The following is a 12,779-nucleotide window of genomic DNA, read 5'->3' as shown; positions in this document are numbered from 1 at the left end:
AATATACAAATAACAAATTAAACAAATTAAAACTATTCTAAACTAATAGTTAAAATGCTTAACTAAACTAAAAATATTTGAATTTGGAATTCGGTGTACCTAAATACGAAGGTAACTCGTTCATTTAAAAACGCTCAAATTAATTTGAGGGTATTTGTATAAAATAATATTAATGATAGCTATTTAGGTGCATAGGTATGTAGTATTTTTTATGATACATAAGTTTAAAAACACAATTTAGTATAATAATATGTATTAACGCAGAGAAATCTCAAAAATATACCTAAGTACTAATAATGTTACGAAGGGGCCAATAGCGTTTACTAACAGCAACACTCTTAACTAATCATCGGTAGGCTTTATGCCCTTGTAATAAGGTACTAACATTGCTGCCGATGGTACAATGATAAAAATAAATTGAGATATCCGTAGTTTGCTACAAATTTAATTTCATATTTACGTAGCATTATTGAAACTTATATCGACGGCGAAGTAACAGGAACTCCTAACTAAGTACGAAAACCTAAGGAATTACTATCACTATCACTAATAGTGTCACTATACCACTCGCATGGGCAGCCATTTTGAACAACGCGTATGTCAACCACAAATTACTACAATTGTCACACAATTCGACACATCTTAATCCTCCTGTCGAGATTCACCGACAATTCTACAAATATGTCGCCTAGAAATAATAATTATTGTTTCACAACATAATTGTAATACATACAATTGTAGCAAAATGCCTGTCATGTTTGTAAGCAATTCTATAGAAAATATTTTATAAAATTGTAATTTGTCACCTGTCATCGACAATTGTCGCTCGACATATGTCACTGACAATTGTAGCCTTTTTGAAATAGGGGCCGACCTTCTAACCCGAAGGGTAACTTGGCCTTATTGCGATTACTCCGGTTTCAACACGATGTTCTCCTTCACCGAAAAGCGACTGGCAAATATCAAACGACATTTCGCACATACATTCAGAAAAACTCATTGGTACGAGCCAGGGTTCGAACCCGAGGCCTCCGGATTAAAAGGTTTTACCGTTAGGCCACCAGCGCGTATTTTTGCTCATTCAGGTAAGCAATTTCTTAAGTAGGTGATAGACCTACGGGCAAGTATTTACGCGTACTTAAAGATTTTAAACTGGTTGGATCGTCGACAACTATGCGCGGCGGTTTTAAATTACGCGTACTTACGGTGACACACAATTGAAAAAGATGGCCGAGCCATAAATACGCGTACTTACTCGTACATCACTTAAAGAATTTCTCTCACGAGACTATTTTAAATGCTATGCGACTGAGATGAGAGGTGTGATGCGGGTTAAGCGATGCGTGAACTTTAATAGGATTTCGAGATTGCAGAATATTGGCATGGAACACGATTCAGTGTACCAATCGAATACCGCAACGCAGTGAAACTTGCACCTGTTCAAATTGGCTTTTAATTCAGATTCAGGCTGTTGCTACGCATAGCCACAATATGGCAGGGTACTCCGCTATACGTATCAGGGTTCGTAGCAAAATGCACAAACGCTCACTATGATATCTGTTTCGTAGCCATCTATCTCTATCGCTCACTATAGCATGTGGCGTTGACGATTACCATTCGGGTAGGCCGGCTGACGTGATGAGCTCTTTTGATAGATATCGATAGTTGTACCTTTAGACCCATTATAGTAAAAATATTAGGAAAATTACCTATTTATAAAGAACAGTTATTTTAGTTTTATTTGTGTTTCTTTTTAAGGTGGTATCGAGCTTTTGGCGGCCATCGAATTTAGCTATTTTTGCGCTCCGATGTATAAGTATTTAGGTGCGGGCGGTTGAAACCATGCGCTGAACCTACCGTGAGCCCACATTTACGACAAGAGGCTTGATTGCTTACTTTGCTACAAAAATCTAGCTTAGTAATTTTTACCATGGAGCATTAATCAAAACTCATTGCTAGCGAGAACGTAGTAGTTGTCACCAATACACAGGCCCTATGTGATTGCTAGAATATCATTAATTGTCAATCATTTTTGCTCTCAATAAATGAGTTTTACCTATTTTAATTATTTCTGTAATCGTTCAGAAGTGTATTATTTAACATCTCGTATTTATTGTACCTATTTATTTTTTCTCCGTTTATAAAAACACGTACCTAATTTATTCTTAGTTTTACAACCTCCCAATCTGACAGCCTTTGCCAGACTGAAGCGGATATGGGCAAAGGATGGTAGCTCTGTATGAATAGGCGAAACGAGCTGTTTTGTTATTTCCTTTATATTGGCGAAAAAAAAAAACATATAAAATTTCAACAAAATACAAAACATACATTTTTGTTGCCACGCTAAAACTTGTGACAGGGATGCTGACACGCAATAATGTGTCATCCCACATGCATTTCACAATAAGATGTCAACTCAAAAGTTTGACGATTAAAGTTGTCATTTTATTGCAAAATTCATGTGGGATAACACATTTTTGCGTATCAGCATCCAGTTATGACATTCCTTAACGCCACACTGATTCTGTATTTTATTTTTTAGAGCTAACTGTGAATTAAAATGTATGAGTAAAAAGTTTCTCATTGCAGTATGAAGATAAACTATCCTTAAATATCTTGAGTAGAATTCTTCAATAATAACAATAGAGCAACGCATGATACGAACGCAATAATATCGGAATTTCCTCAGGGGGTGAATTTCAACAGGTTCCAAATTTGCCTAATTTTGGTGGTATTTTTTTATTTTTACACGACTGCCCCAAAAAAAAATAGTATTGTTTTTAGCGTTCATGTTTGTATGTATGTATGTATGTGAGTTTCTTTGTTCCACCATAACTTCTGAATGCCTTAACCGATTTAAATGAATGATGTATCATTGGAATCCTTACGTCACCCCAATGAACATAGGATATGTGACGTCACTTAAAATTCAGTATGGCGAGCGTATTACGTCATAATGCGCAAACTTTAGAAAAAATTTTTTTGCAAACCTATCGAGTGGATTAGATAGATTAATTAGAATAATGAGTGTTTAGTCAGGTTCATAAATAGCTAAAGCAAAAGTTAATGCTCACTGAGGATATCGTGACCGTACCTGAATATTTTATTTCAATTGCAGTAGGGGGACCTTCATGTCAGGTTTTTGTCCATTGTCTCCCGACTGCAATGGAAATAAAATATCCAGGTACGGTCACGATATCCTCCATAAGGATTAACTTTTGCTTTAGCTATTTATGAACCTGACTAAACACTCATTATTCTAATTTATATTAATCAAGTTGACTGACCAGCATATCTAAAGATTATTTTCATCTTTTCAGTTCGCTTTAAAACCGCAGTCGTGTTTTTTAATTTTTTAATTATTTATTTTTGTAGTTTATGTCTAAATTATGTATGGATTATACGTAACTAGTCCCAATGTATATTGTGTAGTAATGCCCCCGCAATACACATAGTATTTTTGGAGGTATTGTGGTTTTAATAATTTGGTTGCCACCAAAATTGCGTATACCCACCAAAATTAGGTTTGCTGGACACCAAAATTGTTAAGTAATTCACACCAAAATTAGATATTTCTGCACATTAGTAGTATATCTATATTTAATCGGTTATAAAATAAAACAAAGACAGATGTTTTATGATCCGGTTTATTACAGTGATTATCTGATTATAACAAAGTCGCTAAAATCGATGTGTATGAGACTATACTAGAAATAAACTATAATTTCACTTTTTGTAATAGAAAATAATTCACTTTTAGAATGGCTAATAACCAAAAAAAGAAACAATCGAGAGATGAGGTCCTTGAAAAGAAGAAACTTGCTGAGCGGGAACGAAAAAGGAGAATTATGAGTAATCCCGAGAAAGCAGCAGATTTGCGAAGAAAAGAAAGGGAACGGTATCATCGTTAAAAAGCCCAAGGTAAGATTTTACCTCTAAGCAGCATGCAGCCTCGTGAAAGACGAAGAAAAAGGAATAGACAGAATTTCAGAGCACATTTGCATTTTCTCACGTCGGCTACGCTCCCGAAATCCTCCCTCCCTGCTCCCTAATGAAAAATATCATCAATAAAAGCAGTACCTAATACTAGTCACATTACGAAAAGTTTGTGTTGTGAGGTCATTACTGTAACTTGCAACGAAAATGTTTGAAATGCAAAAATAAAATTATTGACTATAAATAATTTGACAACACGGAAACTATGGGTTATTGGACACATTGCGATGGACAGCTTGGGAGCGTAGTCTACGTGAGATGTTTGTGTCAAGCTCAGGACTCGGAAAACGAGAGCGACTGAGACAAGGATTTTGTGGCTTTGAAGGACCAGGCAGGGGCGAAGTGGGAATCCCACTTGCTGGTTCTAATACTTATGCTCATTACGAAGCCTTTCTTTTTTTTTCTTTTATAATATGCTCTGAAATTCTGTCTATTTCTTTTTCTTCGTCTTTCACGAGGCTGCATGCTGCTTAGAGGTAAAATCTTACCTTGGGCTTTTTAACGATGATACCGTTCCCTTTCTTTTCTTCCAAATCTGCTGGTTTCTCGGGATCACTCATAATTCTCCTTTTTCGTTCCCGCTCAGCAAGTTTCTTCTTTTCAAGGACCTCCTCTCTCGATTGTTTCTTTTTTTGGTTAGCCATTCTAAAAATGAATTATTTTCTATTACAAAAAGTGAGATTATAGTTTATTTTAAAGTTTTTCGTTATTACTGGTATTTAATCAACTTAGTCAATTATTATTGTAAACTAAAAGTATAAATATATGACAGCAGATAAATAAAATACTTCGTTTTAGCTCAGGATACTCGTAAGTATCAATTTTGGTGGCATTAAGCAATTTTGGTGGCTTTCCAATTACCACCAAAATTGATGCACCAAAATTAGAACCATTGCATAATATTTTTTTTTTAAATAAACTATTTCATTCACGTCACTTTCAAGTTTATTACTTTTTAAAGAAACTACTCGTATAAACATGCTTTAAAAACAGTTCACGTAAACATAACTACTTGTCTGTCATTAGTTAGATATACCACCAAAATTGCATGAAAAAATATTTGAATACACCAAAATTAGGTACTTACGTGTTTGCTGGTCAGATCCAGTGACGTACGACACGTACGTCATTGTTCAGGGCCAGAACAGAACTAAACTAACAGGCTACTACACGTTTATAAGCCTTGTTGCATTTCGTTCGACCATAAAGTCATTTTCAATATTTACCACCAAAATTTACAAATTTACCCGGACAACTATTAATGCTTAGTTTAAAGTATCCAATTATGGACAATTCCTTACTATTATTTTATTAAAACATATGTACACTAATAACGAGGAATAATTTGTGGTGTTTGAGTTAAATTAATGGATGTTATTGATGTACCATACAAATTAGTCAAGCAAAATGGATTCAGGACACTCCAACAAAATTATAATTGCGCCATTAAAAAAATTCTATATAAATATCAATAGCTTTTATAACAATTTGCGATTTGGCTTAAGACAATAATATGTGTAAGGTTTTCAGGAAAAAAATAGCACTATGATACAATTAGTCCACACTGTCAATTTCAGCTCCGCCGCATTTTTTTTGCGCTGAGAAATTCACCCCAGGACAGGCATCTCTCAGGTAAATCTATCGCGTGATTCGAGCCCGGTAATTTCTAAGGTGTGCGTTGAAATACCGATCCAACACAGATACCGTTTGGAGAGATTTATTATCATGCACAACGTCTTCTGGAATTCATTATCATGGGCTTAACAATAGCTTTCCACGAACCGATCTCTGCACTTATTAAGTAGGGCTGTTTCAAATAAAATATTTTATTTTTATTTTCCGAGATTTCCACTACTATTTAATACATCTTCATGTAAAATAATTTAGTTTGACAATAGTTTGATAGAAGGCACCAGCATCTCTCTCGCTACACCGAAATCCTTTAAAGGATTCGTAAGAGGTGCAAACACACATTGTTCAGCCTAATTAATGGTGCTTCCACACTGGCCGTTATAAATGTTATATAACACGGTGCAACGGGGACAGCGCTGTCACACCGTGTGGGAGCACTATTAGAGTTGATCAAAGAACATAGCATAGCAAAGATAGATAGACATACACAGGAAATTTTTTGACGGGTTCTTTACGGCGGCCATGTTATCTAGTAACCATAGTAAACACGGGGTCGATTCCATTTAGTCGCTTTTCTTTAGTTTGATATTTAATTATTTCAATTTGTTATCCACTCGTGTTTAGTTTACTGACACAAAATCATATAAACTAGTAAAAACTAAAACACTAACATGACAACTAAAATTAAACCTATAAATAAAACTAAATAACAAACTACATATAAAAAAATACTTACCTACAAAAATACCCCACTTATAAAGAAAAAACCCCTTCCGTTTATTGACTGGAACGATTTGCGCACTAGGGATATCACCTAACTCACTCAACGAAGCCTACCTCAACGGAAAAAAAACTCTTGTATAAACGAATTTTGGCATAGTTGTAGGAAATAGTGTTTTAATCCACATACTCAAAGTACTGAGGGGTGGGGGTGGAGCTAACGGAAAATAATTATAATTTTATTTATAGGAATAAACGTGCCGTACATAAATAAATGTGTTTATTTGTGTGAACTATTGCTCCCAGATAAAATATGTGAATATCCTTTTTGTAGAGAATATTATGAAGATCGCTTGTATCTCAGAACATTTTTTGCTATGTGCCACAGTTTAAGAGCTATTAGCGAAAAACTAAAAAAGGGACCTTTCAACCCCCCTCCACCCGTTATCTTCACCCCCACCCCCATTACTTTGAGTATGTCGTTGTTCCCATGATTATAGAGAAAATTTAGCTAAACTTGAAAACTTAATTTAATTTAATGTGATTAAGTCCCGTGGCTCTGAATAATACCTAGTTAATTAGTAAAAAAGTGAAAGATTGAGAGGGTACGGGACGATCGATTTTTCATAATACGTCTTCATTTTCCTTCCTGGGTGGCTAGCCGAATGGCACAATCGCTCACGAAACGCTCACGAAACGAAGCGCTAGTAGATATCTATCTCTATCGCGCTTGCGTATTGGCGCGACAGAGCCAGCGGCGTATCGCTTTCGTTTGGCGTCGGAGAAATGCCATTCGGCTAGCCACCCAGGATATTGAAATTAAGAAAAGTCAGGAGAATGGAAACATTTATATGAAATAAATTATTTGCTACTACACATTAAAAAAAATAACTGAACGTAGAAGTCGTAGAAACATAGCTACAGTTACAACACAGCAAATTGTACAATAATATTTCCAATAATGCTTGTATAAAAAGCTAATGAGTGGCACTGAAACTTAAGTAGTTTTATGTGCTCTGCCTACCCCTTCATGGGATACAGGCGTGATTGTATGTATGTATGTATGTATGTAAAAAGCTAATGTTGAAGGTCGACCCTTTTGTCTTAGGGCTTATTTACACGCCTCGACATAATTTGTTTTTCATTACATTGCTGTATTTGATCGGCCGGCTGAATAAGTTTTAGCGAAAGATTGGAAGATCTTTAGATCCTGTGTTTTAACTTTTAACCCACTTGGTCCGACCAGGTGTTATAACACCGCCTGTTCCTTTTTCAAATTTGAACTATATAAATACATATCTACAGCTCAATACAGAGTCAGCCAGTGGCGGATTTGCAGTCCTAGCCGCTCTAGGCCCCAGGCCATGTGCCGCCCCTTTCTCAACACCCATAATTATAAACTAGATGCGTACGTACTTACACGTTGCGTTGCGATTTGCGAAATGTCGTTACCAAATTGGCAGTGATCGGGGATTTGGATGCCACACTGCGGGATGTCAAGTAGAAACAGTGATATGGATACGTCGTCTGGCCCGTGGTAATTTTTTTTGATGCCATAGTAGACAAATGATCAGTTAGATCGCCTGATAGTAAGCAACCACCGTCGCCCATTAACAATGAGGTTACAAGTAAACTGTGAATTAAACTGTTCGAAAAATAAACGCTAACCCGTGTAGGTATTATATTTATAAAATAAACAATATTAAGAGGGCTTTCACGTGAAAAATAGTGAAATCGCAACCGAGCGCTTAATCATACCGTGTGTGGTATCAAATTATAGGGCTTTGCGAGTAGTTTACAAATATATAACATATATTATCATAGGACTTTTTCTAATTAGTCTGACAAAATATGAAAAAATGTCCAGAAGTGGTAATAATTGTGACGGTGAAGGCTCGTTTTCAAAAAAATAGCCAAAAATAGATAATAGAAATTTATAATCACTAAGGCATAACAGCAATTTAAGTAAACGTTGCAGATTATTTTAGTACGAAAATAACTTCGATATGATACATCATCATCATCATCATCATCTACAGATGTTCAAAGAAATTGTCAGTTAATTTTAGGTAATTTGCCTCGTTTACTCTTTTTCAAAACATCATCATCATCATCCTCCTTGCGTTATCCCGGCATTTTGCCATGGCTCATGGGAGCCTGGGGTCCGCTTTGACAACTAATCCCAACATTTGGCGTAGGCACTAGTTTTACGAAAGCGACTGTCATCTGACCTTCCAACCCGAAGGGTAACCAGACCTTATTGGAATTAGTCCGGTTTCCTCACGATGTTTCCCTTCACCGAAAAGCGACTGGCAAATATCAAATGACACATAAGTGAAAAACTCATTGGTGCGAGCCGGGGTTCGAACCCGCGACCTCCAGAACGTAAGAACCCGCAAGACGAACTTAGAGTTAAAAAATGTACCGAAAAAAACAAATGAAACAAAGCAGGACCTTTTGGATATGGTAACCTGCTTGTCTAGAAACCTAGAATGTAATATAAATAAGGGCGACATAAAGGACATCTATAGGGTGCGGGGAAAAAAACAAGATCAGCAGAGCATGCCAATTATAGTAGAAACAAACTCCGCTTTATTAAAGCTAGAACTTATGAAGGCAGTCAAGAGCTTCAACAGTAAGCACTCTACAAAACTCTGCGCTAAACATCTTGGTTTTAAAACCAAAGAAGACACCCCGGTGTACGTATCAGAGCACCTGACTTCCAAAGGTTCCCGTCTCCACTTCCTTGCTCGAGATCTCAAGAAGTCGAAATCGTATAAATATTGCTGGACTTCTTATGGTAAGGTTTACGTACGGCAGACGGACGAATCACAAATAATCCAAATAAACTCGGAAGCTCAAGTTCAGCGCTTATTCCAGGACTGACTAGCTGGCATCGATTACATACACACTTACTTAGTGCGCCAGTGGATTATGCTTGTTTTATTAGTCTTATTACTAATAATCATAATATATATGTTACTGCATAGAATTAATAATGTTTATGTGTACACATTTTACTTACACTCACTCGCACACAAACCTAACAATTACTCACACACCTACCGAATCAAAAACACACTATCTGTCTTTCAACATACCTGTAACTTATTATACGATACACGCCCATTACGTTTTCTCTGGTTTATACCGCACTTCTGCCAATTAGTAGCCATATTATATTACTATTTACATAACATTTTATTAATATTGACGAGTTTACTTCTAATCATTAAAAATAGGTGACACCTTACATGCTATTTCAGAAATAGATGATATAGAGATAGCGCGCTCTATTGAATGCGACAGTATCGAGGAACTTACAAAAACATTGCCTATAAACAAAAACGACTTTACTATTATCTCACAAAACATACGAAGCATCTATCGCAACTTCGATGATTTTTCACTTATGCTGTCTGGTTTCATACATACACCAGATTTAATTATCCTTACGGAATGCAGATTAAATTCTAACAAGCCTGTACCCAAGCTTGCATACTACGATACCTATTTAACATCCTGTCAGCTAAATCAGAACGATGGCGTGGTAGTATATGTTAAGAATAGTTTAAAACATTGCGTACAAGAAATATCATTATCCCAAGCGTCCTGCCTTCGTGTGGATATTCTCAATTATACAATTTTATGCATTTACAGATCACCCTCTAATAGCAATGCAGAGCCATTTATAGATACTCTTAAAACATGCTTAGAAACAATAAGGCCGGGAAGTGACGTGATAATCGCTGGTGATATCAACATAAATTTAAAAACAAAATCTAATCAAATTGAACAGTCATATGAATATAAAAACAGAAATAATTATTTAAACACATTATCATTATTTGGACTCTTAGCTGGCCATACAAAACCGACTCGTGATAAAAACTGTTTAGATCACTTTATTTTAAAAATTAATAAAACCAAATTAGCGCCTACCATAGCCATCATAAAGACATCCATAACTGACCATTATACAACATTTCTATCTGTAGCTAAGTCTAAAAATGGACTCTCTAACAATTACAATAAAGCCACTATAAATTTTGAAAATGCCCTCAAATACTTACAACAACAAAATTTGTCAGAACTAATGTTGTGCACTGAACCTGATGTCGTCACAGAAAGGCTTGTAGACGTGATTAGTGAATCTATAAAAAATAATTCTAAAGTTGCCCTTATACCTAGCTCAAAGCGTATCATAAAGCCGTGGATCACACCTGGGTTATTGCGTTGCATTCGAAATCGTAATAAGCTACAAAAAGAGTTTCAAAACAATCCCTTTAATGCAATTTCAAAAATAACCTTTATACGATACAGGAACTACTGCAACAATCTTCTTAAGAAACTTAAAAGAAAATATGAAAGAGAACTCCTAGAAAAATCCATTCATAATAATAAGCTCCTTTGGCAAAACATAAAATCATTAACACACACTAATAAACCTTATAAACTTAACGCTGAACTCTTAAATATTAAACCTACAGTTACGGAATCAGCAAACACCACAAACAAATATTTTGCTAATGTAGGTAAAGAACTCGCTGAACAGATCCGCCCTGTGCCTCAAGAAGAACTAAACGCTTTCCTCGGTAGTCTTCCGTGTCACTCCGGATCATTTGTATTACTACCTACAAATGAAGACGAAGTGTATATGACTCTTTCAAATCTAAAATCAAATAGCGCCCCCGGCTGGGACAATATAAGCACGAAATTTGTCAAATATGTTGCTAAGGAAATAGTACCTATTATAACTCACATAGTTAATCTCAGTTTTAGTTTAGGAGTCTTCCCTAAATCACTTAAAAGGTCTGTCATTACTCCTGTGTACAAGGGTGGGAAGAAAGACGACATTAACAATTACAGACCCATTTCAGTCTTGCCAGTAGTTTCCAAAATTTTAGAAAAGATACTTAATAACAGATTACTAAAATATTTAACCAAATTTAATTTCCTATCAAATTCACAGTTTGGTTTCAGGCACGGAAGATCAACTGAGGACGCAGTAATATCTCTTACTTCGTCTGTTATAGAGACTCTTGATAACAGCAAGAAGTGTTTAGCTATATTCTTGGATCTGAAGAAAGCATTTGACACGGTCTCTCTTCCTATTCTAGTGCAAAAATTGGAGAGAAAAGGTATCAGAGGGATACCACTTTCACTTTTTAAAGATTACCTCTACGGCCGACAACAAAGAGTTAAACTTGGCGAATGTGTCAGTGAGGACGAGGATATTCATTATGGCGTACCGCAGGGAAGTGTTCTAGGCCCGACTTTATTTTTAATTTATATCAACGACCTTTGCGATATGACCATTCCTAGCGCAAAAATATTTTCTTATGCTGACGACACAGCTGTTGTTTTCAGCGGAAAAACATGGGAAGAGGTAAAGAACGCCGCTGAACTCGGGATGGCACGAATTTCTAAGTGGTTAAGGATGAACCAATTAACATTAAATGCTAATAAAACAAAACATGTTTGTTTCAGCATTTCACAACCAACTCCTCATATAGATCTGAAAATTCATTCATGCCAGCAACCAAACTTTATCACTTGTAACTGTCCAAAAATTGAAAAAGTCTCGGATATAAAATATTTGGGCGTACAACTGGATGAGCATTTAAATTGGTATTCTCACGTTGACCAATTAATCAGTAGAGTCAGAAAACTGATCTGGATATTTAAGTCACTAAGGCACATTGCACCAGGTAAAACAAGTCTTACAAATTCTCGCAATATCCTAAATGAAATTTATATCTCTCTGGTGCAATCTGTCTTATTGTACTGCATACCGGCCTGGGGAGGTTCTGCAAAAACTCGTTTTATTTTTCTTGAAAGAGCTCAACGTGCACTTATAAAAGTCATGTACTTCAAAAAAATCAGGTATCCTACTGAAATGCTTTACCAAAACAGTGATCTCCTCTCGGTGAGGAAATTATATGTTTTGCAAACAATATTAAAAAGCCATAAGCTAATACCCTACAACCCTAATTATAAAAGCAAAAGAAATATGATAAATGTAGCTAAATCCTTACGTACGAGAACTAACTTTGCAAGATCTCAATTTAGTCATAAGTCGTCCTACCTCTATAATAAAGTCAATAAAGAATTAGACATTCATTCAAAATCACATCACGAATGTAAATTGCATCTCACAAAGTGGCTAAAAAGTAAAAGTTACGAGGAAACGGAAAAACTATTAAGACCGGATTATTAGAGTTATATAATAACACAACACAACACACACACACACACACACACACACACACACACACACACACACACACACACACACACACACACACACACACACACACACACACACACACACACACACACACACACACACACACACACACACACACACACACACACACACACACACACACACACACACACACACACACACACACACACACACACACACG

At 35.9% G+C, this 12,779-nt stretch overlaps 1 protein-coding gene across 1 annotated transcript in view; it reads left to right on the top strand.

Moving 5' to 3' along the window:
- LOC125229107 (cholecystokinin receptor-like) overlaps positions 1-12,779 on the top strand; it is a 174,215-nt gene that overhangs the window by 126,253 nt on the left and 35,183 nt on the right. The gene's annotated exons all lie outside the window — the stretch shown is intronic.

This window comes from Leguminivora glycinivorella, chromosome 8, assembly GCF_023078275.1.
Source record: "Leguminivora glycinivorella isolate SPB_JAAS2020 chromosome 8, LegGlyc_1.1, whole genome shotgun sequence".
Classification (NCBI taxonomy): Eukaryota; Metazoa; Arthropoda; class Insecta; order Lepidoptera; family Tortricidae; genus Leguminivora; species Leguminivora glycinivorella.
Note: the sequence above shows the minus strand (reverse complement) of the source record. Positions and strands in the feature narration are given on the sequence as shown.